This window comes from Glossina fuscipes, unplaced genomic scaffold, assembly GCF_014805625.2.
Source record: "Glossina fuscipes isolate IAEA_lab_2018 unplaced genomic scaffold, Yale_Gfus_2 86, whole genome shotgun sequence".
Classification (NCBI taxonomy): Eukaryota; Metazoa; Arthropoda; class Insecta; order Diptera; family Glossinidae; genus Glossina; species Glossina fuscipes.
This window is the reverse complement of record NW_023998440.1, coordinates 2,146,640-2,154,683: the sequence shown is the minus strand read 5'-3', so window position 1 is coordinate 2,154,683 and position 8,044 is coordinate 2,146,640.

Genomic DNA, 8,044 nt, shown 5'->3' with positions numbered 1-8,044 from the left:
AAATTAAAATTTATAAATAAATCAAGAAGGACTTTTTTGTGTTTACACAAATTGTACAAACATTCCTTTCGTTTTAAAGATTGCAGCTACGATGGCAGCTTGATAGTAATTCGAACTCGTGTTATAATATCGAAGACACTATCTTAAGAGGTGCTCTTCGCTATACCATTTGTAATACAGGGTATATTAATTACGTCTTCGCAGTGTGTGTATTATATATGCATCATCACGCACATACACATGCGTATATATATATATATATATATACTCTATTTAACAGAAAGTTCTATCCGACCCGGTTACAACAGGTTTCAACTAGTATGCGCATATTCATTTCACGCCTAGGTGGCTCTTTTTTTTTTATCACTGAATGTACACATTCCGACCTAGAAGTGGGACTGAAACGGACATGATTTATGTCATATATGTATGCATGGCTACTAATAAAGTTCATTGACGCCACTGTATGCTGGACAAATTCTAGCAAGGAAGAGACGCTACAGGATCGAGCAGAAATTTATTGAAAGCATTTGGTGAAGGTAAACTTTCTGGTAAAACATTCAGAAGACGGTTTTGAGAAATTTCAAATTTCGATCTTTCGATAAGACAAATTTTATACATATACGTATACTTATATGTATATGTATATATATCTAAAGTAAAGGAGATTTCCTATGTCTTTGAACTAATTTCACATCGTTTCTTAAAAAACTGTCAAGCAATAATAAACCGTGAAAAGAGAAGTTCGTAAGGTCTTGGGACCTTAACACTCTTTTTGGAAATCGTTTGAATATCTGAGTCAGGGATTTGAATATTTCAGATTAAAAAATATTATTGTAGAAGGGCAAGCTTGTCCTTTATTTGTGTTACATATCCCTTCTCCGATTTTGTAAGAAAACAATTTTCTTCATTAGGTATTTCTGAGAAGAGCATCAAATATTTGAACCATGAGACTCTGTTAGGATAATAGCATATAAACAAGTATATGAATACGAAGTTATTTAGTGATTAAGCAGGCAGTATGCGCTGTCTATTGAAATAAATATGTTTGGTTTTGAAAATTAGTTTGAAATTAAAGCATTCGGATAAAATCGTATCTACTTATCTAGCTTATGTGTTCCTGCAGCAATAAATAGAGTTAAATGCACATTGCGTTGGAATGCAAAGAATGCTGCTTTATAATTTTTTCGTTTTTCGTGATTTTTATAATAAACTCAGATTTTTATAGATCTTAAGCGTACTCACAAACTTTGAATCTTGCAATTTTATTTCTATTTTCTACTTGAAGTGGAAAAAAAAAGAGAAAGATAAACAGAAAGAACTTTTTAATTACATTAAAAGCTGACATCACGCACTAAAGGGAATTTTTAATGAAAATAAATTGCCGCAAATGTTTATAGGGAGAATTGTAAAGAAAAGTACACATACCGGCACAAATGCATGCAGTCGTACACGCTGTGGACCATGGAAAAATAAATACGTGTTTTATTTCTTTCTTTTTGTAAAAAATTAAAACAGAGGCATACGCATGTACACATACATATACATTACATGCATATATATGATATATAAATACGTTTCCTCGCCCGCACATATACGCTCATCCCAAAAAAATAACATGAAGTCATAAGGACTTTTTAAATAATATTAGAGTAAAACTTATCAGAAGAACCTTAAGGGAATTTAAAAGGAACGAAGAAGAAGAAGAAGAAAAAAACGAGATAGATGGGAAGAGAAAAGATTCTATATAATATATGTATTTAGAAGAAAACTTTTATTAAACTAAACTCCTCATCATGAACTGCAATATCCGGTAAGATGGAAACAGCAAAATGTGAGACTAAAAAACACGTATGAGAACACATACGAAAATAAAACAAGAACACAATATTCACCTTGGAAGGACTCTTGAGTACACTTCGCGACATTGTTATATTTTAGTTTTTTTTAATCAAAGACGTATAGAAAAATTGACGTTGCTCGTTTCCTTGCCGTTTGACGATATTTTAAATTGCTTTCTTCAAGCTCTTCACACGATTCGAGGATATATGCGGAATGAGTTAGGAGTAACTGTTTAACTTTAGAAATTTTTTTTTTTTGCCTTATTGCTTTTAACAGCAGGTAGTCTATTATATGGATGAAGGAATCAGATCGTCGAAGGGATATGCTGAGCTGTAGGATCCACCGACCGGCAATATGAAGGCGTAACGCCTGCCAAGAAGGCTGCTACGTAAAACTGAGTTTTCATCACAGTAGTAGTCGAAAAACTTTGAGAAAGGAACGGAATTATCCGAATAAATTAGCTGGCAGTGGATCCTGATTATTAACATCAGACTTGGAGAAAAGCACCTGTCGAAGACTACATAGAGACAGCATGGCAAGTAATCACACAGAACGCCTGCCAATCAATATCGAGCAGGGAGCGCGATAATTAAACAGTTCGAAAATCTTGTATTGACTAAAGTCATATATCTTTGTTGTGAACATATTGCATATGTTTTGCCTTTCCGTTTGTCCGAATATATACCTTACGTTTGCAATTTTCAATTAATTCAAATGAAATGTATATGTGTGCGTGTTTGGGCCTGCGAAACAGAAAAAAATATTCGAAAAACTAAGAAACACTACAGAATAATACGCAAAAAGTCTTACTTTTTGAAGGACTTGATCCACCCAAGACATTTTTTGAGATATATCTGTGATCTCAACAAAACGGTAGAGTAAGAAGGATGACGAATAGTTAAAAGTTTCAGTAGATAAACTAATATAAATTAAATCAGATTCTTTTCTACACTTCTTAAGACTGTTCGGAATTTTTGTGTCCGAAACTCTGCTTTACAATTTTGTTTAAATGAAGTGATTTGAGTCACAAAAAAAAAAAAAATCGTGAAATAAGCCACAGCAAAAACGTGACTAAAACTTTATTCCTTTCTTCTGAAGCTGACAGTAATATGTCGAGTGCCTTAGTAAAATTTTTAGCTTTCTTGCAATCCATTGCCAGTTGCTTTAAATTTCTTTTCAACACGATTCCGAGTAAAATTTGTTCAATTATGCGAGAAAAACGAGTGCCATATTTATTCGGTTATAACCTGAAATTCCTTTGGAGTAAACACTGTAGCACTTAAGTAAAGAGATGATACATGATACCTTACATTACTATGTAAGATTCTCGAACTATTTACTCGTCTGTTGCAAACAACGAGAGAGAGTTATTGTACCATACTTCATCTTTTCCTCCGACGTTGGGTAAAAAGATAAACCCCATTTAACGATATATATATAAATACATATTCGTTATTTCATGCATTTAAACAAAGTCTGCAGCGGATGTTGATTGTGTACTCATGTATAAACGTATACCCTGGAAACCCCTGGAAAACTGTTCATGTAGGTGTTGTTATGTTTGTACGCATGTGACTTTCAAGTTCATTCATATCCTATGCTAGCGGTGTGCTGGCATTAGTGTTGTCGTTTTTTGTTACTTTTCTTGTTCAAACAGTAACCACAACGTGTAGCATCTTTCATTTACTGACAAAACTAATTATCAATTTTCTTAATTAAACCGCAATTAGAACCGCAACAACTAAAACAACTAGAAATGACTCGAACTCTATGAAAACTTTTTATACATATACTAAAATTTTGTTTTTGTTCCGCAAATGATTTACAAGAACATAACCTGCAGTAAAATGTTTTTCTTTTTTATTGTTATTGTTATTACACTGACTTTTTTTTTTTTTTTGTCTTTATAAATATTACTTTGCCTTGCTTTAGTTCTCTATTATTTTTCATTCACAATTAATGCGTGATCATTAGATTGTTTGGTCTCTCAAAGTGTGGTAATCGCTTGCTTGAAGGCAACATATTATGTTATTCTTCAGACAATAGGCGATTGTTTAACAGACAAATTACTCTACTATTGACTTCGTCTAACAAAACAAACGCGTTTTGGATTAATAGAGGGATTCATGTATTATTGAAAGCGTCCAGAAATACTAAAACTATTTTACGAAAACAACCGCAGTTGATTCGTCAGTTTGTCCCACTCTAATTCCAAACAAATATTTAACGTAGTTTGTGGGAACTGCGGTTGGAAGACTAAGAAAATTTTTTTTTTTTAAATCTATTATAAAAACTAACAACAATTCGAATAAAATTTTTGTACTTGCGTTCTATGTGGCTTTGTTTCCTTTAATACGCTTAATCGAGAAACACTACAGCAGCTAAAGCACTAAAAAGCGAGACGTGTCGTATAAGTGATACATATGTACAAGTATAGCATAAACACACTTTCCGCATCCTCAATATGTGCACGTAGCAGTTTAATACATAATATGATGTGAATTTTAGGGACAAAATGAAAAATTATGCATTATTCATGAATTCATAAAGAATATTTTAATTATTTTTATCATTTAGCTGATGATAGGTGCTTGCATGCATTTTGATCAGCGGCATCTATTGGTGAGAATGATAAAGTAATGCAAAGTATCTATGTACATTACAGTTAAATTCGATGATTTTGACCTTTTTCTACCTAAAACAAGTGTTTTTCAGTAACATTATTGAGTATACAGACGCTAATCGTGGAACCAGAGTTGCATTTTCGGCGTTCATTACTTTTGCTGTTTGATTTGAAGAAATTAGAAGCTTATCATATCCCAATTAGCGGCTTTGGTTTTAACGGGCTAAAATTGAGTATCTTGATGCCAGTGGCAAAGAACCGTCTGGATGACCAAAAATTTCGAGGGCAATTAATTGGAAAGAAGTCCGACGAAAACCCATTTCACACTCTCAAAAAACTCTCAACTCCTTCTAGAAGTTTACATATGATAAGCAAGATCAAAAAGGATGGAAGATGGCCATCACACGAATGACTCAAAATGTCATTTTCAACCGCCTGTAAATCGCGGTCTCATTGCTTGCCAGCCAAAAAAGGAAGACTTTTCTTTGGCGTGTTTTGACCGTAGATGGAAAGTGCATTTACTACGACATGCTAAACAAGTGCGAAAATGGGTCAATGATTAGGTCGCTGCCAAGCCAGTATCGTTCTTTCAGCGAAGTGTCGCCATTTTGCTGGACCGATGGGAAAAGGTTGTAGAAAATGATTTAAAATGTTTTGATTAATACATATTGTACCAATTATTCTCAATAAATGCCTTTCACAAGTGAAAATTGATCGAACTACATACAAGCACCTAATTTTGGCATAATACTATGATGGTAGGAACACATTATTATTCAAGCAGGTGTCACAAATGAAACATATTCAAGTAAAAACGATGTAAGGAAAAGTCTATGAAAAGAGAATATTTTCATTAAAGTAAACGCTTTATCGCGTTGTCGCCTTAATGAATCGTTATTACAAGCTATACTGGGGGGAAAAATTAGATCCGTTGGTCGAAAATACATTCATTCCGGAGCAAAATGAATAAATAGATTAAGTAAAGAATTATGCATCGCTGTGTACTCATTTTCTTCACCTTACGCTCAATTTCTGTGTTTGGTTTCGAATAAATGTCTCATCTCCTGGCGCCACTCTTCGAAAGAACCCACATCTTGGATATCGCCATAAAACTTTGCTCCGGCAAACGATAAGTTATCTATTGAAACCCTATGAATCAGGCGAAGTAATGTGTGCTGATAACAGCGGGAAGGTAGGGATTTTGCGAGTTACAACTCGTTTCGATTAAAATAAACCACAATACACAAAGGTCAGTCCACTTATGGTACACCATATGTGATTGTAGAAACGTTAGTGTAGCATAATTCTGACAATTTTGCAACAAAACGCTAAGGATGCTTATGTTGCCCTGCTTACGGGTTATACGATTAACGCATTTATAGTAACGTTTAAGCACTTACCATATAATACTTTTTATAGTCCAAGTAAATTCTTATTGATCCGTGATCCGTGAAAATCAACATTAAGTTATATATCGAAAGGGAATATAAGGGATATATCTATCCATCTGTCCCTTCATAGCTTACACAAAAAGACACACCTAGCGTTGTGAATATTGATTTTTTCACTTAATTTATGTTTAGATTTTAAAATTCTTGCTATTCTTATTATCTCTCATATCTCTCGTTTACTTACATTGTGAGAACTAAAGTCGCAGTTCATTTTGATTCCACGCTGTAGATCAAGTGTATATTTTTTACGTATCTACAGGTAGAGTGACACTAGATTAGGTGCTCTTAAAATGCTACCATGTTCGGTGTGTCAAGTACGGCATGATTGAAAACAGCAGATGCGATTTCGAGTGAGCTGGTATTGGATTGGCTGGGAACGCCGGAAGACAGATGTTTGAAGTGATGTGGAGGTGTGATTTCGTCTGGCTGCGCTGTGAATCAGGCAGACGTGTCCCGTCATAAAATCCGTATGGAAAATTTGCGAATAGTAGAGTAAGTCAACTATACTAAATGTGCATAGAGAAGATAATGAGATAAATGCATGCTGAGATGGTAATGTGTGTAACAGATGGTGTATTAGTAGAGTAAGTTGGTTACTAAAACAGGCCTATAGGTAGGTTAGGGACAATTATAATTATATGGCATTATGGAGGTGCAAATTAGTTTATTCGGTTTTCTATGAGAGAGTGTGGTGTGGTATGAGTTCTTCATTTACTGTGTGCCCAACTGTATAAATGACTACACATGTGTAGACAGCAGTCTCTTTCGTCTTTGGATGGATGTAGTTCTGTGTCACAAAAAAGCCTTTTGCGGCGCGTTACGCACAGTAAGCGAACCATTAACATAGATGATAATGCTGAACATCCATAGCGTCTCCATTTGGGTGTGTCGGAGTGCGGTATTATGGGCGATATGGCAAAAGTTATAATGCAGTGAATTTTTAGAAAGAAGAATTTCGGGCCCGCATAGTAAACTCCCTCGGAATATGTTTGCAGTTCTAACCTGGAATGTCCTACCGTTTTTCCCTGTTATCAATAGACGTTAGTGCTTCCAATTAATGCAGGCTTCAATTGATGGCTAATTGTTTGTCCGAACGGTGTTTCCATTCTTTTGACAATATTTAAACATCGTTTGTTTTGGGCTAACCTCAAAAGAAAATGAAACACGCAAGCTGCCTGAGAGGTGCGGAAAAGTAGCAGGCAGCGATGGATAACTGTTCGATTAATCTGTTCATTCGAACAATTCCAATAATTAGATAACGTTACGCAGTCCTGTATAGTTTCTACATAGATATTTAGTGCAGTATAGAAAACGGAAGTTTTCGAAAGCAGTCGATGAGTACTGTTCCTGTTTAGAAAGAAACGAAATTATGTGCTTTTACTTTCACGTCAAAATCTAGAGGCATTTGTCGTTGTAGAGATACGACGTAACTAAGCAGAATGTTTGTTTTTCTGAATAACACACTTTATAATTAAAAGTTGCAGGACTTCTCGAATTATGTTGGTAGTAAACTATGCAACACTATCATCAATTTGCTGAGGTGTAGGAGAAAAAGAAGTACAAAATATTTGTGTAAAGGAAAACCTATATGTTCTTTCCTTTTTGTTAAGACAAGTATTTGCCTTGACCGAAAACAGACGGTTGATAGTAGACCGATGCAATTAATAAATATATACAACAAGGATTATTTGTATTTACACAAGTGGGCAAAAAAATGCTTTTTGTGGTGGAGCTACAATCACGAGCTTGATAGTAATTTAAATTCGTCCAAGTCGCTCTCTCATGAGACGCTAATTGCCGCTTGTTTTAGTTTAAAAATCTTTTCCAAATTTTCATAATACTTTTGCAATTGATTGGAGGCTAATTGGCTCAATAATACCGATAACTGATCTAAACTGATCTAAACTTGATCATCTTATATTCCATGTGGAATTACTATTGTAAACTAATTTTGACGGTGAAATATTGAAAACTTGATCAAAATATTATCATACAAAGATTCAGTTTCATAGGAACGATTGTACGGCAGGAGGTACAATTTCCCCATCCGACCCAAAAGTTTCGCATCAATTTGAAACGCCGGAATGCTATTACTCAGCGATTATAGTCGTGGACTTCTAAAGGTTAT